Below are 27469 nucleotides of genomic sequence, written 5' to 3' on the forward strand. Positions count from 1 at the left end.
CTAATGAATTAGTGATTCCCGTTTTATCTTTCTTACGAGAGCCTTCGTAAGTCTTTATGTGCCTCAGTTGTCTAATTTTAGTAGATGTTTGCCTGATGAGAATTAGGCGAACTCTATTTCGTCTTGTATTCGGATTGTATTTTCACACAGTCAAGCCAAAAACAGAACACGGAAATGCTGCGACTGTGACGCAGCTTTGCTTCGTTATCGCAGCGGATCGTGTTTCGCGTCGCGCCGACATAGCGACAGCCACTCGCAGTTAGGCTTCCCTTCCTGCATACACGACACGCGGGTATTTACATTCTGCCCTGAGTGCCCTGCGACAGAACGCCAAATACCGGCGGATAATCGACAAGTAAACAGCCATGTCGCTGCGCACTCAACACGAGCAGGATATTTGCACTATCGTATTGGCTTTCTACTGAACAGAAATTGATAACACATCTGCTAAGAGGGAGAAGATCAGAGCACACTCAAAGCTTCAGATGTCTGCTCGTCTACCGTCTCAAGACAACAGTTTAATATTTTAAAACATTGGTTCTGACGCGTTGTAGAGTACACAGGAAGAAATATGATTATTTATATTTTCTTCAAGCTGTCGGTAGTCAATTACGTTGTATTCAGTAGATGAGGGCAGCTTTGAATTGAAGCACGTCTCATTGTTTTATTGGCTACAAAATGTTCATATTTCTATTTCGCATCTGCTCCGAAGTAAATTTTCCTCCCATCTCGAGAGGGATGCAATAACATTTAAACTCTGTAGATCCATTATAAACAGCGGACATCAACTGGTTAAGTAATTGTCAATATCAATGAAATTCCCCAACAGCCGTGTAACTAAGATGTTATTTTATTTTACTTTCACGACAACCAGGTTCAGAATTCCACTATACTTTTTCAGTTCTGATTTTGTTATGCTTGTGCCAGTCTGTTCATTTTATCCCTTCTACTTCAGCCATCTTCACTCATTTTCCTGCCCACAGCTATTGGTTCTAGTGTCTCCTTTCCTAACTTAATTTTCTCACAACTAAGTCATTTAATTCGACTACATTCTGTAGACCTTTTGTTTACTTTTGATGATATTTATCTTATACCTTCTTTACTTCAAACTTCTTATTTATTTCCCTTGAACTTTAATTTACACTCCAGATTTATACTTGTTGTGTTTCAGCGCTGGGCGAATACTCCTGCAAAAGTTCAGAATTCTATTATTTATATCCCTATGTTCCTTCCCTTCATTCTCTCTCTCTCTCTCTCTCTCTCTCTCTCTCTCTCTCTCTCTCTCTCTCTTTCTCTATCTCTCTCCGTTTTCGTTTTTTTTCCAGAAGTGTAGAAAGTTCACCTCAGCAACTTCTGATTTCCTCTAGTCTGACTGGTTTATTGACAATTCTCACTGCCGTACTTTACAACGGCGACTGTTGTCACCATGTGCAACTTCCCGTTTATTTCTGGGTTTTTGCTTTTGACACCGTATTAACTGTATTTTTTGACATTTGCTTATTTTTTGGAAATCGGGATTTACTATAGTCTGGGGAACTGAAACTCCGAACTTGTTCTATAGGTACTATAGGTTTATCGTTTATAACTATTTAGGCTTCAACTTGGAGGCAACTCGCTTTGGTTTTTGTTACAACTATATTGAGGTGAAATTATTTGATACGTTTAACATCTTAATTGGTGGTAATTTCTGGTCGTCATCAGGATATATAAAATTACCTTCATGAATTAAGACTACTTTGTGTTTACTGCTGCTTTATGCAGCTTCAATTTTTACTGATATCTTACTGCATAAAAGCTGAGTTATTTAAATCAGATGTTAGAGGTATTGATGCCTTTTCGTAATTTGAGAAGAACAGCATTTTTGCTGGTTGGATTCCCATATTATTTACATAAGAAATGCTGCCGGATTCAGGCAATGGAAGCAGAAATAACACTTTTAAAACCAAATTGTCCTTTCGTCAGGAGGTCTTCACTTACAAATTTAACGTTCTTGTAAACTATTCTTCTATGGCGAGTTCAATGAACTTGTTCCACAAAAGATTTGATATTGACATCTACTCACTATTTTCAAAAAATGGGGCTTGTATAACCTCCAGCCATTCGTCTTGCAACGTGTCCTTTTTTATTGGCAAGAAAAAATATTTAGTTGTCACCAAAATGCACCAATGCAGATAAGAAAGATTTGTTCAGAAAATACACGTCACAAATGCGATAGCACGATTTAGATGCTAATTTAACACACGTCACAAAATGTAGTATTATTTTGATAAATTTATCAGCTTTAGTATTTTACTTCTATCATCGAGGTTTTGATGTCCTCTCGAAGTATCAGGCCATGATGGCTATTGTACGTCGTCATTGTCTGAAAGCATTGAACGTGAAAATGTATTGTAATGACTTCCATGCACAAAATGTCAAAAAGTATGAAATCGGAGTTCGTAGAAAAATAACGCAAAGGACCGACTTTGTATGTACACAATAGTGAAACGACACGACGCAATAAGCGGTCGGCTGTTTTGCTTCCAATAAATGTTTGCACAGTCTTGATACACAGACGTGAATTATTAAAACTCGTAAACCAGATTAGCGTATGTGATCTTAAGAGATTCTACAAATGATTGCAGGCACATTTGTAGGCAAATTAACTTATTATTCAACAATAATGAACTACACAGAGCAATTACACATACCTATGTTCACTAATGGGACACAAGAAGAAGTGAAATGAGCTTCAGAAGAGGAAGACCTCACTTCATTACTTTTGTTTTAGAAAGTGAATAACATTTAGATATAATCAGATCTGCTTTCCGCTATTCATAATATGCAACACTGCATTTACACTGAGCAACCAAAACATTATGACACTTTTCTTAATAGCTTGTTTGTTCGTCTCTGGAAAGAAATACATCACTGATTCTGCGTGTCAGGGATCCGACAGTTTGCTAGTCGGTTTGTGGAGGCATGCAGCATTAGATGCATACGCGCAGGTCATGTAATTCGCGTAAATAACGGGCCGCTAATTTGAGCACGCGGTGATGGCGCCAGGTCGACCCAGATGGGTTCCATGAGATTTACATCGGACGAATTTCGTCGCCAAGATATGAATCTCTAATGCTCCTCAAACCACTGTAACGCGGTTAGTTAAAGTGCTAAAAGATGACATCGCCGTCGGTGAAGACATTAAGAATGAAGGGATGCAGGTGGTTCGCAGCTGTCAGCGTATCTTTGAGTACTACCACAGGTTCCAAGCAAGCAAAGCAGAATTTTTCCCACAGCATAATTCTGCTCTCACCACTCTGCGTCCGTGGCGAGCTGCACGCTTCGAACCGCCGTTGTGCGGTAGCGTTCTCGCTTCCCGCGCCCGGGTTTTCGGGTTCGATTCCCGGCGGGGTCAGGGATTTTCTCTACCTCGTGATGACTGGGTGTTGTGAGATGTCCTTAGGTTAGTTAGGGGACTGATGACCATAGATGTTAAGTCCCATAGTGCTCAGAGCCATTTGAACCATTTTTTTGAACCGCCGTTTACCTCGACACGACGTATTTGGACACGACCAACGACCTAAATTAGCAAAAATATGATTGATCCGAAGAGCCAACACATTTCCATTGATCGACGCTCGAATCCCAACGGTCCCGTACTCACTGTAATCGTAATTGACGATGTCGTTGGATCAGCATGTGAACACTTTGGGATGTCTGCTACGGAGCTCCTTGTTCAACGATGTACAATGAACGGTATGCCCCTAAATACTTGTGCGTGCTCCAGCACTGTGCTCGGAGACCAGCGTTTCACTATTGAGTTGTTAGAGAGAAAAGTGAAAAATGATCAGTTTTCCACATCTCGCACACATGTTGCCCCTCCCAAAAGGTCGCTGCCAGCTGGGCTCTGCAGCTGCTCACACCCATTAAGAAAGCCCAGAGAACCAAACTGGAAATGTTTTTGCTGTATCATTACATTTAAAATGACTTCTTTAGCTCTCTAGTCACCATGAATCAGTGCTGCGTGGCTATAACCTCGAGGTAAAGTTGCAAAGCAGTGTAAAAAGGTGTATTCACCAGAACCGAAAAATGCGAAGACCCAGCTATCATGGGGCAACGCATTTTTGAGAAATCCTTGGTATGGTGCTAAGAGATTCATTGTGCAGGGGAGCACACCTCACCTGCTGCGCCCCAGTGGACTCACGAATGCCCTTGCTCGCGGTTTGCCGTGGAACCTACCATCCCCACCTTCTTATTCTCCTTATTCGTGTATCTTTGCCGTTTTTTGTTTTACTTTTCCAAAAATTTTATCATCTTGTCTCGGCTGGTCGTTGTCTTGGGGTATCAGAGTGAGATGGTGCTGGTGGGACGCAGAGGATGCGTCTCCCACCGCATATAATGCTTTGGGAACCTCCAACTCCATTGTGGGCAGAGCGGCTCGCCCACCTTATCCCCTCTCACTTCCCTCCTAGTTTTCCTTGATTTCATCTCTGCCTTATTGTATCTTGCTTACAATCAAGGCTTCTCGGAATTTGCCTTTTCTATCCTGCTTCTGAGAATTATTCGTGGTTCGATACATACTGGATGAAGAGACTGATGACCTCACAGTTTGGTCCGTGTAACTGTAACAGCCAATCAACCAATTGTGCAGAGAACTTAGTCACAAATGTTGCTGTTTTGGGCTACAGTATTTGTCCTCCGCTCATGTATTTTCCTGACATGGCGAAGTTACAACTTCCTCCTTCCCCGGATGAAGAAACCTTTCCAGGTCAGGCATATCCGGAATGAAGACGAGTAGATTTTTGTGGGTGTACATTTCCAACCATGGTCTCCACCAAGACATAAACCGTCGGAAAAATTATCCGCAATGGAGGGCGAATATGCAGAAAAGAACTAACACTATCACCAACTTTCATGACCGTTGCTTCATCTTCATCGAGATAATAAAATTTTATGACTTGTGTCGCACTCAATCCAATATTCAAGCCATCCCTTCCAGAAGCTTTCCTGTTTTTACTCAGTGTTTTCTCAAGTTCTTCGCATGTTAGTTAGTTAGGTACATATTCCGTGGATTATTTGAATGATGCTTTTATCGAAATGATGTGAAACGAGTCAGTTAATGGGATTTGTACATATGATTAGTGTTAGCATTAATGAACGCATTATTATTTTTAGCCCTACTCGTGCAATTACATTTTTTCACTGGTTACCAGTAGAAATTTATTAATGGAATAAAAAGAGTTGTCCAGGAGAAATGAATTTAAATTACATTTAAAATTTGCTTCGCATCTTGTCAATCATCTGATGTTATTGGGAAAGTGATCAGCAGCTGCTAATGAAGTATCGGAATCAGATGTATGTCCTGATCTCCTTATCTCACCTCACTTTGTCCACCTCATCCTCCTTCCCTCCCTCTATCTCCATCTCCTCCCACTCCCTCTCTCTTCCATCTCCTCCTTCCTCCATTCTACGTCATCGCCCCCCTCTGTCCACGTCCTCTTCTCCCTCACTTTCACACTGAGCCTTGTTTATTGGAGGCATTTTAATTCTATATAATTTAAAGTGTTTAATGAAAGTTATTTTTATTTACATAATTTATACTACCGCAAACGAAACGTTGATTGGAAACTGAAGTTACGTAAAATGAATGGGTAATAAAGATAGTTTTTCCCTCTGGTGTCGTAAGTATGTATACCACTATTCTTCTCAAATTGAGATGAATTGTTTATGTGGAATTTCATTAGCGAATATACGTATAGTGACGGCACATTTAGCCGGCCGGTGTGGCCGAGCGGTTCTAGGCGCTACAGTCTGGAACCGCGCGACCGCTACGGTCCCAGGTTTGAATCCTGCCTCGGGTATGGGTGTGTGTGACGTCCTTAGGTTGACATAAAAGTTTTCTGGGTTTGGTACCGCGTCATAATGTAAAAACTACTGCTACTGGAGAAAAACCAACGTTTCGGTCTTAGGTTAGTTAGGTTTAAGTAGTTCTAAGTTCTAAGGACTGATGACCTCAGAAGTTAAGAACCATAGTGCTCAGAGCCATTTGAACCATTTTTTTGAACGGCACAGTTAAGATGTCTAGCTCCTTGAAGAGGTATATATGGTGTCCGTGAGTGAGCATGTTATTCTTGCTGTTCGCTTTTGTGTAATCAAAACTTTATTTCTAAGTGATGTGTTGCCCCAGAAAATTATTCTGTGGAACATTACTGAGTGGAAATATGCGAAATATGTCAGGAGGTTGATAGGTTTGTTTCCAAGATTACAAATAATATAAAGAGCAAAAGTATTCTTCTCCAGATCAACATATCATTCTTTTCCACACTTCTAGCGTATTTTCTACGAAATTCTTTCATTATCGTCAGCATCCAAATGATACTCACTGTTGAATAAAGGCTCCCTCTAGACTTCTCCTTCCTTTGTGTTCTGCAGCCATAAACTACCTAGATGCTCTTACATATTTCGTAAATTCTTCCACACAATGTGTAGGATATAAGATTTAAATAGTTTTTAAATTATTATTTACGATGTACCTACAGTATATACCTTTAATTTTCAGACTCCCCTATGATCATCGTCTCTTTATAATATATGTGGCATAGCAGTTTTCCAAAGACGTGATTTTCTTGTTTACCTCCCGAATCTCAGCGGCATAAAAGATATGTATACCAACTTTGAAGAAGATTGGATAATATTTAAGGGTGCAGACACTGATCGCTGTTATCTCAAACTAGAGATATTTCTAATAATGACTTGCTTTGCACTAATGGGCTTTTCATGTGGCTCTTTCATCTGTTTCAGGTAATTTAACTTTCAAATGGGTTCCGAAAGACGTATGTGGCTGCAAGAAAAGATGCCTAGAGGTAAGTTCTTAGGAGCTCGGCTCCTTTCTAAGGGACAAGTACTTTTACTTTTTATTTACCATCACAAGAAAGCAAAACAACACTTTACAATGCTGCTAAAATTGCCAATACTACACTACATGATGTGTGGAGCAAGACACATATCCCTATTAAGACGCAGGACAATATCCGTGGTGGTATACAGAAGCTGTGTAATGAACACGAAAATTTGGGTAAAAAAATGGTTCAAATGGCTCTCAGCACTATGCGACTTAACTTCTGAGGTCATCAGTCGCCTAGAACTTAAACTAATTAAACCTAACTAACCTAAGGACATCGCACACATCCATGCCCGAGGTAGGATTCGAACCTGCGACCGTAGCGGTCGCTCGGCATCAGACTGCAGCGCCGAGAACCGCACGGCCACTCCTGCCGGCCAAAATTTGGGTAAAGAGAAATGTAGAAACACGGATCGGTAGATCTGGAAAGTCTTCCCAAAAAAATATGATGGACATGACCAGCATATCACAAGAAAATATAGAATTTCATAGGTTACAAAGAGAAGATTGTACGAGTTCATAAATGGAGTAGACAGGGATTTCGCCCCGAAAATAAGTGTACAATAGAAGGAAATAAATATTCATATAAGAATTGACATTAAAAAATTATCGCTGAAGTTAAGAAGACATACTGGAAGATTCATCTCCATCATCAGTGCCTAGTGACAAAGAGGTCAAGCTTCCGCCTCCAGCAACGAAAAAAGTACGTTAAGTACTAGGTAAAATCTTCTTCATCGGACACTCGCGTCTACTTGCCACCAAGAACATCTCTCTGTTGGACAAGTAAGTACTTAATTTATAGCAACTGTAGAAAGTCTTGGCTATGATGCTTCAAAAATTTCCGCAACTCCAGGTACCGTTCACAGAGCTCGGTAGATCAATAGAAGTTAAATAGCAACGAGTCACTCTTCGAAAATCTTCCTTATTTGCGAACAATCCTGTCGGACGAACATCTGCAACTGAGCGTTATAGCAGAGGCTGAAAATACAGCTTCAGTTGTACTTATAACACGACCGGTTTCGGTATTTTATACATACATCATCAGATGTTATAACTTCGTGATACACTGCGTTCTGTATTCGTCCATCGCGTCGCTCGGGATCACAGCACAAAGTTATAACACATGATCATGGGCATAAAAGAACCTGGAATAGTTCGTGTTCTAAAGAAAATGAACCTTACAACTGAAGCGGTATTTTCAACCTCCTCAAATGGCTCTGAGCACTATGGGACTTAACATCTGTGGTCATCAGTCCCCTAGAACTCAGAACTACTTAAACCTAACTAACATAAGGACATCACACACATCCATGCCCGAGGCAGGATTCGAACCTGCGACCGTAGCGGTCTCTCGGTTCCAGACTGTAGCGCCTAGAACAGCTCGGCCACTCCGGCCGGCTCAACCTCCTCCTTGTTTGGTTCTGGATTGGGGTGAGTATCTCAGTTGCTCATGGGAGTATCAAAATTTGGAAGACAGTGTTGCAGCTCTAGTGACTGGCAAAGATTTTAAACATTTGCCTGGCGGACCTGTTGTTCTATAAGACACTGGTGGACGGATGTCTGAAGTAGTTACTTGGGGAAGGGTTGATTTCGGCTACGGGTCAATATCATTGATATAATATAGAATTGATCCAAGTAGCATGTACCGGTTTGAAAGGAAATTCGGTCAAACATGGCTGTGACTGTCTTCATGGCATCACATCCATGACTTAATACCGAAAGGAATGCTTGTTGGATGTTGTGTGTGGCATACCATCGAGGGGGCCTGACATCCAGATTTCTCGGAAGTTCCAAAGCCTGTGGGTTTCACTTGATAAAGAGTGCAATACGACAATGCTCGATGAAGAAAGTGCCTTTCAAGGCACTCTAGAAGAACAACGAATGAAAATAGTTAATTACATTCAAATATCATAAAAGAAGCAAGTCATCCAAGACAAGACTACACAGAATCATCACAACTCTCATTCCTGTACCTAAGAGGCTGGACTAAAAACGATACCAATTTCAGGATCCCAGAGTTTCTGCATCAGGCAAAGTGAATGGCAAAACATACTTAAAATTGTCCTCTTTAGTAAATAGTTCAAGTCTCCTCGACGAGAATTGAAAGGAATGAAAAGGATTGCACATATTGTTAACGTCATATATGTTCACTTTTGGCACGAGGCTATGGTTTCCGTAGAATTACCTGGATATGTCCGCCCCTGGTAGCTGAGTGGCCAGTGCGACGGCCCGGGTTCGATCCCCGGCTGGGTCGGAGATATTCTCCGCCCAGGGACTGGGTGTTGTGTTGTCCTTATCATCATCATTTCATCCCCATCGATACCCAAGTCGCCGAAATGGTGTCAACTCGAAAGACTTGCACCAGTCGACCGGTTTACCAGACGGGAGGTCCTAGCCATATGGCATTTGCATTTACCTGGATATGCTACAGTTTCTGAGCACTTACCCACATGCAGACGTCAAAAATGTACTCTCACAGTGGCTGAGAGACACGTTCGGTATGTCTAAAAAAACATAGGATCGGAGTTTTTGGACGAACGTATTCCTCAGGCTCTTAAGGGAAATATGACTAAAAATTTATAAAGCAAACCTGCAAATGAAAAGGAAGTGAAACGTTCAGAGAGTGATAGTTGTTGAAGGAAAAGAGGTGAACTACTTCGTTGCTAGTAAAACAAAGACGTTGTTTGAACATTTTGGGATACACGACGTGACAGAACAACGCTGTGATTCACTAAGAAGCCATATTAATGCTCTTAAGGAGGCCGATCATACCGCACAAAGAGGAATTACTCTGGTAAGAAAGTTTAACGAATCGGTAAGGGAGCGAGCAACAATAAAAGTTATTGCTGAGGTTAGGCGAGCATCACAAAAAAGTCGTCATCAAGTGAACAATTCGATTGTGTGCGGTTGATTAGTATAGCACATGCTTTGCCTGTTAAATTGACTGTCTAGTTTTGATAATATTGTAAGTCTGTCATTTCCGGTTTTCCTGACAAAAGTAATTAACATTGACAAATCATGATTTTTTACCTATATTTACGTAAAACATCGAAGTGTGCAACCTCTAAATATTACTCATTCTTTTTTAAATCTGGCATATATATCTTTTACGTTTCTAAGACTCTGGGCATATGCAGAGTCTACAAAAATTTTACATTTTATTTTTTGCTTTACAAAATGAAATACCTTAGAGGCATACTGACATATGGTTTTACGATTTATCTATATTTCTTGTACACATGTCATAACAAATATCATTTACAAAATAGAGGAATACACAAAATAAAATAAAACATAAAATCGTTCCATTTTAATATTCAGCCGACTTGTTACAAGGAAGTATAAACAGCAACTTATACTCACTAATACTATGTTTGGAACCCCTTTCTTCTCTCAAACGTAGCTGCATTTTTTACGTAAATTCTTTTATCTCTTAGGCTTTGATAATGAACAATTACTCCTTTAAATCTCTCTGTAGCTTTTTTCTTGACAGAACTGTCCTCTGCCCTATTTTTTTCGGAATTTCCCCTAAATTTTTATTACAACTAACAAGAGAGATTGTGGAGCTGCGACATTAAGAATATAAGCATTTATGAAGTAACCAAAAGTGTACAAAATGTTTGGACCGTTCTCTTCAGACGATTTGAACATGACCTAAAGACCAGTTTCGTTTTAGCATTCTTCCGTGACTATTCCCGTAGTACAACCAGAATTTTTGTCATTAGATCGTCAATAAATGTAAATTCCTCTACGTCAGTCGAGATATACTGCAGGGACTTGACAGTACTTTCGTGCGTTTTCAAGACTTTTGGTATTCAGCTCTACGTCTGTTACGCATAACGCACTAATTTTACCATTTCGTTTGTAAATTTACGTCGATTCAGAATTCCCTTCCATCATCCTATCAGACGAATTTTTATGAGGTCCGAAGTTTGCTACTACTGACATTGCTACTTTCTACCCGCGCATCGTAGTCCAGACACGAAGCATTCCTCTTTGAACCGATTTTCTGGATAAATACTTTGAAAACTTTTTACGTGTCACTTTAGACATAGATCGACGAGGATTTTCTTTCACTTTACGCACGAAGAGAGAGTTTCCTGCAAGATCGGGGAATGTTATTTTTGTTGCAATGAGTGGTTCCTAATTTTGTATCTGTGCCTCTGTGTGATATCGCCAACAGTAGTGCAGACTCTTATATGACGACAGAGAGCCAGTTTTCGCTGACAGAAGGTGGTGCTGGCGTCTTTACGTTCCATTTCACGTGTTATCACCTCCATGACGACGGAAAGATAGCTATCGTACACTCATCTGTAGCAGAATATTTAGGTGAGGTAATTTCAGGTTATTTAAAAGACTCAACATATATTCAGTGAAGGACGGAGGTTCACGTTCCGTGGATGACCGAGTCGTTAGAGACGGAGGACAATCTCCGATTTGGGAACGACTGGTAAGGACATCAGCGATGTCATTTGGAATGAACCATCCCGACATTTGCTATACGCAACTTAAGGATATCACGGAAAACCCGTAACTGGACGACCAGACAGAAATTGAAACATTGTCCTCCCGAATACGAAACTGAAATCTTACAACTGGGCCACCTCGACCGGTTATTTACTTTGAGGAACAGAAAATAAGCAAGAATAAATTATTTGTTGTGGATCACATACATGCAGGAAACGCCTGTTATTTCTGATAGTGTAACAATGCGCAGTCTCTAATATGAAATTATAGTTACCCAGTTTCAGCAAGTAAAACTAATGAATGCGTTGACGCTGAATGTGATAACCAAACCACAATTACTTCGCGACAATAGATACAGTAATTTATAAAATTAATAGATCGAGTACATCTGTACCAGGAAAGTTCAAATCACATAAATCACTCAATTACTCTTTTGCAAGTTTTTTTGCGATTTATATTCCGTTACATTTTCCTGGATATTCTACCTATGCGATCGATAGTTCTTTAGAAGCTTCATTTACAACCAAGTATTATTTTTACTGATCTTCTTAACTGTTTTAAATACCCCACGAACTGCACAGACTTCGGAATAAAACACTTACGTTACATTAACTTTCCAGTACATATCAATGATTTGCTCTTTTCGCCTCTGTACGTATAAGCGTCCAGGCGGGTCTGAATCACTTTTCTAATGTAACATTAGAGGGTTCATGTTGAATGAACACGACGATAACCGCATATGCCCATAAAAAAGGAGCAGAATTATTGGCTCCTTATCCGGCAAGGTCCCTCGCCCGTAGACAGAGAAATCGTTTGGCACGTGACCAAAGCCGTAAATCGCTATCGATGCACCTTTTCTTGGTACTGTGCCGCTGCCCCTTTAGGCATATGACTGTATATCTTCCATCGTCATTCTTCTTCTACTAAGGAAATGAAACGTTCAGTAAAGGGGAAAAAAGCATATGTTTAAATATCTGCATTTTGGTCTTGTTAGCATACACAGCCAGCCGAGCGGTTCTAGGCCCTTCAGTCCAGAACCGCGCTGCTGCTACTGTCGCAGGTTCGAATCCTGCCTCGGTCATGGATGTGTGTGATGTCCTTGTGTTAGTTAAGTTTAAGTAGATCTAAGTCTAGGGGACTGATGGCCTCAGATGTTAAGAAGTCCCATAGTGCCATTTGAATCATTTTTAGCATACATATTTTGTCTCGTTGATCATCATCTAAGAATGTACGAATTAAAAATTAGGTCACTAGCCATATGTTTGTTATTCTCAAGAAATGTACAGTTCGACTTAAATTATGGCGACTGACGAGGGTGTTTGAGAGGTTAACCTGGAAATTCTGTTTATAAAGTGCAATAGCAAAAACAGAAACCTCAGTCTGTCAACCCCAGGCAGTTGTGCAACAGCTTTGCAGGACTGCTTCCTCGGTGTCGAAATTCTTTCACGAAAATCAGATTACTTTACTACAGATATGAAATCAGTACTCAGCCATTTTGCTATACTTCCAAACTGATTCACACAGATTACATGTAGCCTAAGTTACTGAACTACAGCCCATTCAAAAGGATATTGTATGGCACATATCGTTTATAAAAGTGAAACGTCCGAGAAACTATGTAGTGAAACGGAAAATACAGTGAATCTTAAAAATGTTTTATTTCTAACAATTAGTTACGTGTTCCAATTATTTTTCTATATAGTCGCCGCTCTGACTTCGATATTTGTAGTAGCGTTGTATCAGCTATCCAATATCGTCATCAGAGAAGGCAGCCGCCTGGGCTTCCTGCCAATTCTCTATGCTGCTCTTCAGGCAGTTGTCGGTGCCAAAATGCTGTCTACATAGCCAGTGGTTCATGTGAGCAGAGATGAAACTCAGGGGGAGCCAATTACGGGCTGTAATGTGCGTGATCAAACACTTCCCATCGAAAACGCTGCAGGAGCGCCATCACTGCCCCTGCCAATGTGCGGATGAGAATAGTCATTAAGGAGGAAATGCATGACAGCTGTGTTATGTGGGCTGCATGACAAGCGAAATCTGTCACCAAGCCCTCATACTTAGCGGGAGACAATATCTTCAAGGCACTTTTACGCGATAACTGTGCGCTCGGAACTGAACAGAGTAAAGTGACGCGATCCACTATCATACTAGAGACACTGAACAACACACCTGAGTGCAAAGCTTTACCGGAGTTTCATTCCGGATTCCATTTAGCGATCGATAGAACGTTAACAAACGAATAGCCCTTGTATCTCCTTAGTGACATGTTAACATTCAAATCGACTTCCAGCGTTTCTCCACGAAAGTTTTGTCACGAAATTTAGATTACTCTTACATTCATAATACTCTCTATTTTATGTTCCACTAGAGAACTCGTAATGCTTCATAGCTGCTAAAGAAGTATCGGATTTAGTCGTATGTCCTGATCTCCTTATCACACCTCCCTCCATCTCTCTCCGTCTCCTCCCACTCCTCTCTTTCCATCTCCTCCTTCCCCCATTCTACGTCATCGCCCCCTCTCCACGTCCTCTTCTCCCTGACTTTGACAGTGAGCCTTATTTATTGGAGGTAGTTTAATTCTATCTTGTGTAATGTGTTTAATGAAGGTTATTTTTATTTTCTTAATTTACCCTACCGAAAACGAAACGGTGATTGGAAGTTACGAAAAATGAATGGGTTTGTCGATGGGGTTCACTGTTGTAGTGATACGAGAAAGCGTCTCGGGCTGTTGCATCTGTGTAGATAGCTTCAATGACATTACTTCGCATAGTTTGATCTGCGAACGGATAGGGTTACAAAGTGTCGGACGATTCGGATGCTGTAGTAGTCAAGGGCGCCCATATGAAAATTTTTAGGGGAGGGAGGGGGGGTACGAGACATGGGATTATAAAGCATTTTTAAGATTTTGAAAGACAATGGCGACTTGTAAGTAGCAGCGTTCCGACCCTACATAATACCGACTTTTAAATTAATTTCTTCAATGAGTCACACTTGACTACACTATCCTTTCACTAAGAGGCTAAGAGATTGGTGGCGGCGACGGGTGGCGGGGGGGGGGGGGGGTGAGGAGGATGTGCACACCTTACTCGGTCCCCTCGGTCGCTGGTAGAAACATATTAGTTTTCGTGATTTTCTTTCATTGTCAATATTCTTAGTCTCAGTACAACAGACCAGATTCAGGCAGCTCTTTTGATTGGACGTTTAGAACTACACTTTATGATTTTTTTGTGTTTATTATTAAAGCGGTATTTACTTTGCACGCATCAAACTAGCATCTTTTGTTTCGGCTGACAATAACGTAATTTAAAATATCTTCTTAAACTCAAGAGAAGGTACCTATCATCGAAAAAAATCTCGGGTTTATGAACGCCACTTGTCACTATTCCTAATGAAATGAAAACTTCTGTAATCCCTTGTTAGTGCTGATGCATTCTGTGAAGTTTACTTTCAATGTGAGGAGTTGGTGCTGTACTACAGCACATTACAATCGTTCATCAAAAAGGCAGATACTTCATTTACAAATGATGTCAAGACACTTGTTTTCAACGATGCAGACGATACTGATTCACACAGGCTGATTCAGCTGCCTCTACCATTAGGTTTTAAGCTTGCGAAACACCTTGGTATACCACACACAAGATGTTTACATTCTCTCACTCGCTACGGGCAAACTATTAGTCCTACGGAAAAGAATGAACAGCATCGTTTTGTTGGAAATTTAATGTAGTTAAATTTTGTACTGGGATACGTTTTCGCTGGCGATCATGGTCTTAGAGTTATTCAAGAAAAACGCATTTGAAGGTCGCTTTTGAATACTTCGAAAGGTACGGCGTCTAGCGAGGACACAGCCCAGTGCCAATTTTAACTACATTAAATACGCTCCAAAAATAACCTGTTCATTTCTTCGGTAGGACGAACAGTCTGCACACAGCGAGAAAGAGAGTGGGAAAACCTTGCCTGTGGCATTTGAAGACGTTGTGGGTTGTATAAAACCTAGACAGAGGGGCAGCTGAATACCAAGTATATGTAATTAATGTAATGATGTATCGTATTCTGGATAACGACTAAATCAAATTATTCTTTTCACTAATCACTCACTGCAAATAGGAGCTCATATGAAATATCTTATCTGCGGTGTATACTTCAAAATTACCTAAAGCGGTTACTCAGATTAGATCATCTTTGGATTGAAGCTGACGCATTTCCCAATGTTCTTTAATACAATAGTTAAATGATGTGCTCTAAGAACCTCTAGGCCGAAAAGTATAACGATAAGACGTTCCAGAGCTCCACCTAACCTATGCTCATAGCAATATTTTGTAGTATCAGAGGATCAAACGGAGGGAGCCGATACTTTCCTGTTATGAGGTCAGTGTTAAATTTTGAAAAAAAAGTGGCCTTTTTAAATGTCGATGGATGAATAAAACATTTGTTGTATGGGCACTGGGAAACTACAGTATAACGTAGTGACCTTAGATCAATCCATTCTAGTGTAATGTCAAAGCGTTTCGATTTTTTTTTCAAGTGGGGATGACAGGAGACATCTGAGACGCGCTGATACGATCGCAACGCGTTAGCGCAATTCATCTGCAAAGATATCAGAAATTCTCGGTAAATATAGAAACCTGCGATGAGAGGTGACACGACTCTGGCTAAAACATAGTGGTTAAATTTAGAGAGTCGGAAATCGAAGCATGATTGTTGAAGAACTGCATCGTTCTCATCACATTCCAAGGGTGGAAGCCGTGAGAATAAGATTAGGGACACGATGGTGCAATCGGAAACATACAGAGAGTTATTTTTCATAAGCGAGTAGAATAGGACAGAAAGTCCCTGACGTTGGTACGAAGTACCATTCGCCATGCACTACACAGTTGCTTCCGTAAATGTGTAGATGTAGACATATAGACGTAAATAAAGTGGCGGCTCCTGAAGAATACCAAAATGGCAGTGCTATATCCCCTGCTTGACTGTTTTCATATCCCACCGTTGGTGCGAAACTAAGTCTCTCAAATGCTCCTCAGACTTGTAATCTTTTCTGTTGAAGAGAGGGTGGGGGTGGGGCGGGGGTCTAATTGTGTGTGCGGCTGAACTTTGTTCTTTGGACCATTCCTGCATAAAAAATATTGTCTAGTCATATTAATGTGACCATCTGCCTAAAGTCTGGATAACCGCTTTCTGCAGCGCGAGATGTGTAGGAAGAGTGTCAGTGAGGTTCTGGAAGGTACTGGCAGGGATTTGGAGCTGGCTCAAATGTCACTTTCAGCTGTGGTAGGTTTCTCGTTTGAGGATCCATGGCGCATACAGTCCGATAGAGGTGGCCCTAAAGATCCTCGATTGGGTTTAAATCCAGGGAGTTTGATGGCCAGGGGAGTTCGGTAAATTCATCCTGGTACTCTTCGAACCATTCACACTGCGAGCTGTGTGAAACGTTGCATAGTCCTGCTTGCAAATGCCGTTGTGGCGAGGAAAAACAAACTGCGTGTAGGATAGATACGTACTTTTGCTGATCCATTTTGCCTTCCAGAATGATGCGATCACCCAGGAAATGCCAAGAAAACATTCCCCAGACGATAACGCTCTCTCCTGGGTAAAGGGTGTTGGCTTTCAGACGTTTCAAGCCGTCTGTACGATGGGGCATAAAACGTGATGCAGCTGAAGAGGCCATCTTTGCCACTCAGCCTTCTTCACCGATGAACAGCAATCAGAATGGGAGCACGAAATAGGCGCCTGCTACGGAGGCCCATACGCAGCAACGTTCCCTGAACGGTCGTTGAGGAGACAGTGTTGGTAGCCTCTTCGTTCATCTGGGTAATCAGATTGTAACACCGAAAACGCAGATCAAATACCTCCCGCACCATTCAAAACGTATCACCCTTTGATAGCCGTTGATAACAGTACTGAACTTCTGATTCTGAATCTGTAAGATTTACTACAGAAACTGTATTTAATGCTTAATTAATGTAATAGTGTATTTATTTCTGACTGTATATAATTGGTTGTAAATATAGTGAAAATATTGTAAATTGCTGGGTGATGGCCAAGGGAAATTTATTTAAATGTATCGATAGCAACGACGAAATGTGCCGTTGGTTGCGTATGGAGAGTCTCAGTCGCGTTGCGAGCAGAGAGGGGAAGAGGAACTTTAGTGAAGAAAGTGTGCGGAAGTATCTATTGGGCGCTCCAGCAGACGCGGTGGGCAGCTATGCTCACGCGACATGAGACACGCCTCATTTATTAACCCACGAGTGTTGAGAGCACAGCAGGAGTAGAGAAGCGGACGAAGCTGCAATTCTAACAGTGGCAGCCCAGCCTTGTCGTTGTCTACATCCTTCGTCGTCTGCACAGCTACAACGTCGTAAGACGGTTAACTGCCAGATATAGTAATACACTACTGGCCATTAAAATTGCTACACCACGAAGATGATGTGCTACAGTCGCGAAATTTAACCGACAGGAAGAAGATGCTGTGATATGCAAATGATTAGCTTTTCAGAGCATTTACATGAGGTTGGCACCGGTGGCGACACCTACAACGTGCTGACATGAGGAAAGTTTCCAACCGATTTCTCATACACAAACAGCAGTTGACCGGCGTTGCCTGGTGAAAGGTTGTTGTGATACCTAGTGTAAGGAGGAGAAATGCGTACCATCACGTTTCCGACTTTGATAAAGCTCGGATTGTAGCCTATCGCGATTGCGGTTTATCGTATCGCGTTGGTCGAGATCCAATGACTGTTAGCAGAATATGGAATCGGTGGGTTCGGGAGGGTAATACGGAACGCCGTGCTGGATCCAAACGGCCTCGTATCACTAGCAGTCGAGATGACAGGCATCTTATCCGCATGGCAGTAACAAATCGTACAGCCACGTCTCGATCCCTGAGTCAACAGATGGGGACAACAGCCATCTGCACGAACAGTCCAACGACGTTTGCAGCATCATGGACTATCAGCTCGGAGACCATGGCTGCGGTTACCCTTGACGCTGCATCACGGACAGGAGCGTGTGCGATGGTGTACTCAACGACGACCTTGGGTGCACAAATGACAAAACGTCATTTTTTCAGATGAATCCGGGTTTTGTTTACAGCATCATGATGGTCGCATCCGTGTTCGGCGACATCGCGGTGAACGAACATTGGCAGCGTGTATTCATCATCGCCATACTGGCGTATCACCCGGCGCGATGGTATGGGGTGCCATTGGTTACAAGGCTCGGTCACCTCTTGTTCGCATTGACGGCACTTTGAACAGTGGATGTTACATTTCGGATGTGTTACGACCCGTGGCTCTACCATTCATTCTATCCCTGCGAAACCCTACATTTCAGCAGGATAATGCACGACCGCATGTTGCAGGTCCTCTACGGGCCTTTCTGGATACAGAAAATGTTCGACTGCTGCCCTGGCCAGCACATTCTCCAGATCTCTCACAAATTGAAAACGTCTGGTCAATGGTGGCCTAGCAACTGGCTCATCACAATACGCCAGTCACTACTCTTGATAAACTGTGGTGTCGTGCTGAAGCTGCATGGGCAGCTGTACCTGTACACGCCATCCAAGCTCTGTTTGACTCAATGCCCAGGAGTATCAAGGCCGTTATTACGGCCACAGGTGGTTGTTCTGGGTACTGATTTCTCAGGATCTATGCACCCAAATTGCGAGAAAATGTAATCACATGTCAGTTCTAGTATAATATATTTGTCCAATGAATACCCGTTGATCATCTGCATTTCTTCTTAGTGTAGCAATTTTAATGGCCAGTAGTGTATGTAGCTTTACCCAGTTGCGTTTCTTTCACAAAGTATGATTAACTTGAATAACAGCTTGCAATAGTTAAAACTTGCAGGTCACCTGTGTTGTCATTGTCCTCAGACATTATTATCAGGCAGGGTCCCTTTCCTTTCGATGCAATCATCGAGTCTCGTAGGAATATGAAAATTGATTAACTATTTACTCCCAGTTTTGTGAGTTTGCTAATGAGCAGTTTCAGTCCAAATTTTCTGGCAGAGTAATTGTTCATTCGTAAATTGCATGGCAGATAGTTAAATAATTTGCAGATTTAAGTGTTAACTTCATTCACTTAAAGTGACGTAAAGTTTCACTGGCAAAAGTAATAACTAAAGATACAGCATAAATCAAGAGTGCGGAATTTCATTTATTCTGTGTTCAGCTTAGCGAGTGACTTGTGCTATCTTGGTATGTATTTTATTTTTGTTCTTTTATAAGTAAAGTGAGTTGCTCATTTGCTTAAAGCATGTTCAATTCAATCTTTCACTAAAAAAAAAATAAATTGCTTGCATTTTTCTAAATTTTGCCTTACGTTACACTGAGCTTACTGAACGTTATTTTTCTACATCACAAATTTTAAGTTTAGCCAATCTTTCATTTAACCAGTAACTCCATTTAATTTTACTTTCAAAAAGTAATATTTCAGATTAAGTAACCGCAAACTCAATGCTTTCTGATTCCTGTATTTTCTCGTAAACTGTCGTGCTGTGGAAAAGCATAACAACCATCTGTTACCGCGCCAGCGACAATTGCTTAAATTTCTTCGACATTACCTTTCTTAAGACTCTGGAAATTCATTGCCCTAGCGGGCTGGCGACCGTTTAATTATCCCCTCTTCAGAAAAACCGGTGTTTTCTTATTATTAGCAGTAATTTTTGTAGTAAATATTACGTGGTTTCCTGCCCCCCGCACCTGTGTGGGTTGTGGTAAAATTTCATCAGACATACGCGATCATGGCCAGTTACATCGCAATCCAGTAGGTCGATTACGAAGGTGAAGGTTCAAGACCTCTACAGTTACACGTCTATACTCCCGTACACATCCCCGTAACCATCGTTCTCCCCTGTCGTGAACGGCCCAAAGTTGCCTTGGCTATGGTTTTGGATAGCGCCATTTTGCCATGTACGGTCTACTTTAACGACGGCGGCGCGTGAACAGTTAGAAACTTCGTCGTTTCGGGAATGCTCTCAGTCCTGGCCCGAAATACAATGATTCTGACTTTTTTTGGACGTCAGATAAATCGTTCCGTTTTCGTGTAACGAGGACGACTGCTCTGGTTCCCGCGTTCCCACGAGGCGCTTTATATACCTTTCACTGGTAGTGGCGCGGTGTTCACACTAACTGACTGGACGGTATATGGAACACACAGGGTGTTTCTCAATTCGTATTTCAGGGTTTTCCTGCCTGTACATTGGACAAGTTGGCATAGATTTGACAAAGAAACATCTGAAAGTGTGCCGTTGGGATGTAATACTGAAGATCGGATAATTTAAAATCTCCCGTTTCGTGGCACGCACACGGATCAGGTAATGAACTCTGACCTGTGTGCTTTATAGGAACCCTAGGAATTCGCAATTTTTCGAGTACTTTTCGTCGGGTTCTCTCATGCGTCACGAAGGATGTCCGAAGTCAAGAGTGCAGCGCGTTCTTGAAGAACCAAGTTAACCTTCCTACTTGCAAGTGCTCCTATTCCTAGCAACTGTAATCGAGCGAAAATTTTGTATGATGTAAGATGACTGACGACTGCGTCCTCTTCTCAGTTTGTTAGCGTACCGAGAAGCGAGAGATCTGGAAGTGGTCCAGTCTTGAAAACTGTTTTGTATCCAAATGGTGCATTTCAGGACATAGTTTCCTTATAAAATTTTATTTGCAAGTCTCCTCTACAACCTCTAAAAGCCCGTAATACGAATTTTGCAATTTCCTGTCTAAAATACTAAAAATGTCTGCAGTTGACACAGAGAGTTCTTTTAATATTGCATCTTTTTTTAACTGCACTCGCCTTTCCTATAGCAGCTCGTTATTTTTCAGACGTCGTTATTATCATAGCAATGAGCAAAAGTTCAACGCCTGCACCGTCTGTGGAATTGCTCTATTAAGTGGACTACATTTCTTCGAAGAAACAGGCGTCTGTAATATGCGTGAGATGACAGTGCTAGTTTGGGGCGGAGGGGGCGAGCGAAAGGTCAATTACCGCAAGAATTTTTCCTCGTGAGTCATCAGCGAGAGGGAGCTACTACACACTGGAGACTTTTCCAGATTCCACATTACGTGACACCGAGGTTTCTTGGAGTACTTTCTAACCGAAACGTTGCCATCTGATTACCGCAGACAATTCGATTTTACGATAATGTCAAACAGTCCAGATGATCGTAAATATGTTACGGAACTAGCTACTAGATACCCCAAATGGTACAAATGGCCAAAATGAGTAAAATTTGGGCACGATTTAGGCTTAGGAATCATGTTGCTGTTGTAGTTATTGTTGTCATTGTATTCTTTAGTTCGATGGATGGTTTAATACTCCTCTCATTTCGATGGATGGTTTAATACTCCTCTTATCATTAGTCTACCCAGCGCAGCTTCTTTAACCTACTTCCATTTGCGCCTGCTTTCTATAGCGCAGTGGTTCCCAACTTTTCTTAGATCATTACGCCTTATTACAATCACGTATTAGCTAATAATCCCTCTCTCACCCTTTCCCTGCCTACGACACCGCAACCATTATCTACAGTCAACATAAGCACCTAACTAATCTTCCTTTGAACAGTTGCATTTCTAAATGACAAAATATAAATGATATTTAGTGTTTCTAGCTGTTTCATTAAATCGTCAACTAATGAGTCAGTGATACAACTGATACTTCCTATATCTAACATCGCTTTTGCATAGAACGATGAAGCAATTCTCGCTGCACCGCGATTGCTACTTACAACTCTATCGCTGTAAAGAAAGCTAACTATTCACATTGAAGGTAGAAACTTGTTACAATCGTTCTTGCTGTGCACTACTTCTCTCTGTAGCGATACTTGCTTCACCCGCACCCAGAGCCCCTATTAAAATCAACAAAATTAAAATATGTGCACTAAACTTGTTGCTTCAAAATCATTTGATTGCTGGACTCCTTAGTTCTGAATTGGCAGAAATTGGACAAGTTCAGGCTATGAGAGCTTTGTGCCTGAAGATTGCCGCTAACAACAACAACAACAATAATAATAATAATAATAATAATAATAATAATACAGTGTAGGGACCACAGCAGTGGAGTAGTCATTACACAGTCACTGTTGTGCTGCGCTGTCAGTTAGTTCGTTTATTATTGTGAAGTGGATAATGAACCAATTTCTGGTCTATTGCGGGAACTATTTAATCTCAGAAAATGCATTTAATGAGATACTTAAATGTATGTGGTGTATAAGTCTCCATTTTACTGTCGTAGATGCGTTGTACAAAGCATGTAGTTGATTGACTATGTGAGGAAAATTTTTTTCATAAACTCGTTTCACAAGCTATAATCTCCACCACACCGTGTAACATTAATGGCAGTATTTTAAAAGAAATGTATTTTTGGTAACTTCTGTAATCAGTTTTACAGTCCTACGAATTGGCGATTGCAGAAATATCTTTTAAAGCTTATTTATTTTCGTGACCGAAACTCAATTGAACGCTTTTCTTTTTGCTCTTCAGAAACTCTCAGGGAGCAGTTACCCTCAGATTGAGAACCATTGCTGTACCCCATCTCCACATTTCCACAATGACGATTCACAGATGCTTCTCGATGTGACCTAACAACCTACATCTTCTTATAGTCAAATTCTGTCATACTCTTTCTCACCAACTTGATTCAGTATATTGCCATTAGTTATCTACATTCTTCAGCGTTCTCCTGTGACATCACATTTCAAAATCTCCTGTCCCCTCCGCCACTGAATTGCTTCTGGTCCACGTTCCACATTCGTAAAAAGCTACACTGCAGGCAAATGCACTTTCAAATATATACTAACGGCAAAAAAAAAAATCGAAACACCAAAAAGGAGTTGTGTGACTTAACCGAAAGTTGTTCGGCGTTTTTCTTCATTTGAGATATGATGTCTATTTAAATTGCGAGCCCCGTTGCACAAGATTGGTGGTAGTAGCTCCACTATGAGAATGCAAATCAGGTTTCCTTCAAATACACGCTGTAACAGATTGGATGCGGTGACATGATGTTAACCAAGAATGCCTTTAATGCGACAAAGACGCCATTATAAACACGTCACGTGTAATAGGGCTACGAGAAGCTAGATGTTATTTCTAGGATACTGCAAAAACATTTGGCAGAAATATAGCCACTGTACATTACTGCTGGCAGTGGAGGCCACGTGAACGTACGGTCGCAAGAAGACCATACTCCAGCTCGCCACGTGGAACTGCCGAGAGGGAAGATCATCGTATTCGGTGAGCCAATGTTTTGTGGTCAATAATATTGTTACATTGAACTGATTTGTCCACAGTTCCGACGTCGACCCAGCGGAACACATTTGGGATGATTTCGACTTCGATCCAGATCCCCCAGCTTCCGACACGTTTACCTTCTTTGCTTCGTCTCTTGAGGAAGAAATGGTTGTAATTCCTCAAAAAACAATTAGACACTTCATAGAAAATGCCTCGAGCAGAACTGAAGCCGTCATGAGGATGAAAACTGGAAACACCCGACATTTAAGTGCTGTAGTATGTGTCTGGATACTTTCGATAGGCTTTTGCGGACGTAGATAGTTCCTGCTCCTTACATTCCACGTCTGTGGAATTATTCTTTACAGATAGCATGGGACTGACCGCCAATTACGGTTATCTTCAGCTATCGTACAATATATCGCAGTAATATCTTCCGTCGTTCCCCATTCTCGAAAAGTCTCTTTTGAAGCCTCCATCTTATGGTGATATATTAGTATACTCATCGTTTTCATATTGTCCCAGATATTGACTGAACAATAACTAATTTACCACTGCCTCCATTCAGTTTGTAAGGTATGCTACAGGCCGCTCTCTACACACACAATTGATGCTTCGCAACCATTAAGAGCACAAGGGACTCTTGTACGTAAGTCATCTGACCTACCATGCATTAAAGATGGTCGTCTTCCGCTCGTGTTAGGCTGGGACTATTTCGCCTACTTATACAGTCAAGTCCTTCCATCTGGTTTAAGGTTACATCACGTTTCATCATTGTTGGTTTGTATTTGTGTGTTTTATTTTATGATGTATCATCCATCCTCCTGATGTGTTTTTTTTTTTTCAATTTCCTTTTGTATTCGTCTAGAGGATCAGTCAAATTTACGCCCAACTGATGGAAAAGTGTAAGTAAACTGTTTATTATTTTAAAAGTAATCATCGTAACTGTTAATGCTTTTATACGGCTATGAGACAAAACGGTTAATGCCTTCATGGGAAAATACCTGCGGTTACCCGCAGGCGTCTGTCTCGTCATCCGAAGAAGACTGACGGCCAGAAATGTCTTTCTCCATGGCTCCAAAAATATGGGAACCGTTTGGGGAGAGATAGGCATTGTATGAAAGGATGTGTAAGGGCTTCCCAGCAAAACTTCTGCATCGTAGTCGAAACAACTTTGGTAACATGTTGGCCCACGCCATCTTGTCTCACAGTGGGATAAATGTATTAAACGTTACGCCGATTACTATTGAAATAAGTTTATTTATTTTTTCCATCTGTCTCTTTTTCATCTGTATTCCCCTTATTATTATTCATTAATTTCACCGAATATAGCCAAGAATGTCTATTACAATTAATAAAAAATATAAATCAATGAAGTAGTGGATAACGTCAGAGGTTCTGTACGGCTGTTCGCGGACGATGCCTTTGTCTACACGAACTTTGGAATCCAAGAATTATGTAGCGAAACAGAAGAAACCTGTAGAGAATCGATGCTTGATGCAGGGACCGAGAACTGAAATGAATGTAACATACTGAGAACAACTAGATGAATAGATTCATTACTGTTTTTACGAAATGCAGATGCCAAGCTGAGTTCCATTGGAGAAAATGTAATTCAGCGGCAAAATAAACGGATCGTTCGACCGATTCCTCAATATTACTCGTCAGTTTACGACCATGATAAGGGAGGATTTGTAAAAAAGAAAGCAAGAATGAAAGAGAGAGTAAGAGAGAGAGAAAGGGAGAGAGAGAAAGAGAGAGAGAGAGGGAGAGAGAGAGAGAGAGAGAGAGGAGAGGAGAAGAGATCCAAAGAAGAATGACGTGTTTCGTCACGGGATCGTTTAGCAAGTCAAGAGCGCTAAGGAGATGCTCAACAGACGTTAAGTATAATGGCTGGATTAGCGTTGAAATGGCAAGGAACATACTTTCCGAGAAGAATCAGGCAACAAGTTACTTTCTCCCTAATTTGGTTATGTCCCAGGGAATAATCACAAGACCATACTGTTGTTCTCCCACGCACAATTAGCGAGTGGAACAAGGAAGCAGACAAATGCATCCATGTCGTCCGTCCACCGTGGCTTGCCGAGTTTGGTTGCAGATGTAGGTATAGTGAGGTGTTTCTCACTCCATTGACCTTCCAGAACGCTGCTGTTATCATGGGTATCGTCCCTCACGAGGAACTATGGACTTCCTTTAAAGAAATGGCTACTCATTCCCCTCCTACTTTTTCATCTTAGTACGAAGCAGAAACGCTTTTGGCGCAACCTTTCTCCATAAATCTTTAGAGCTTCATGTAATCCCTCTAGTCGAAGGGTAACGATTTTAACACCTTTTCACAAACATCATAAAGAAAAGAAGTTTTTTACAAAAAGTTTTGAAATTTATTATTGAAATTAAATTTAATAGATACTGATATACTACCTAAAGCAACATATGAAAATTTGTGCCAGACCGGGATTCAAACACAAATTTCGAGTTTCTCCCAAGCGGTGTCCTTATCACGTAGGCTATCCGAGCACGCTCTCTGGACCGACCCTAACTTCCATACGTCGCACGCCTGTTCTGTTTCTTCTCGTAGACTCTTAATGGATTTACCCCCATACTCACACATCTCGTGAGTCCCGTGCAATTCTCAGAATCAAGACAACAGGCAGACTTAGATTCTTACAGCCTAAATGGTAAGGCGGCCGCTAGCGACGAGCGGGAACTACGATTTCTATTCCCGGGTTGGCACAAATATTCATATGTCATTTCAGGTAATACTTGTATATCTATACCCACAACAGTTAAATTGAATTTCAGGGATAATTTTCAATAATTGAAACTGTTGTTCATCATCATGCATAAATTTTACCGAAATGTTCCTTCTACGCATTATGTATGACTGAAGTTATCGCTACTCGTTGAGTTTCACTTTTCAGTACTTCACGCACTTCACTGCATTTACTGTCATATATTAAAGCCGTAAACATTATGATTTTTCCCTTCATTGGCAATCACTCTTTCGTCAGCAGTTGTTAATTCTCACGTTTCTTTATAGGGATGTGTTGATATTTTCATTTTTCAGGGACTCGATAGAGAAATTCACTAACGCCTTGCAAGTAGGCAATAGCCAATACTTCTCTGTTCGCAGACGACGTGCAGTCCAGGCGTGACATTTCCCGTCATTGTGCATTTGTATTAACTCCCGGCCTGTAGCTAATGGATACCTACCAGTGGTTTCAGATAACTTATTCTTAATATAGAATATTAAAAAATGTCCCTTACGTTACTGGGTTTAACAGATAGGTGAGAAAAGCAGCCCATTTTGTCACTTGTTCGTTTAGAGTGTCAGTTCACTCGGAAGATCACCGAAAAGTGTATGGCAGAAACATCACTTTCTGCAGCTACATGCCCAGAATCTAATGGTCACTGTTGTTTAACATCTTAATATTTTATCGCTTCAATAGAGACCGATTTTTCAGGTTTTGGAATGTATTTTATTGTTTTATCCTGCTGGACAGAGGCCAACACCACATTCATGTATTGTCTCTGCCCAGCTCTTTCATATGATCACTTTCCATCATATTTCAGACAGTCTCAACTTTGGCGACGATCGGAAGCGATTCTCTCAGCCTGTATCAATTTCAGTGGACATGGTCCTCCCTTATCTTCTGTGCAATGCGCGACGTACACAGTCTCTGCCTGATACGATCGTCTGTGACCTGCTAAGGTAGGGAAAGTATCCTTTATGCAAAATAGCATATCTCTTTATATATTTTTTTGGCTTGACTTTCAGTGATCGCTACTACTTACCTGCACACTGGCTCAAGCAATGCAGCTAAGAAAACAAATCACTTCTATACTAACAGCTAGTTTCTTTTTACTAGTAGAACAGTAGTCTTTTGAACTATATCACGAAA

This window comes from Schistocerca piceifrons, chromosome 1 (assembly GCF_021461385.2).
Source record: "Schistocerca piceifrons isolate TAMUIC-IGC-003096 chromosome 1, iqSchPice1.1, whole genome shotgun sequence".
NCBI lineage: Eukaryota > Metazoa > Arthropoda > Insecta > Orthoptera > Acrididae > Schistocerca > Schistocerca piceifrons.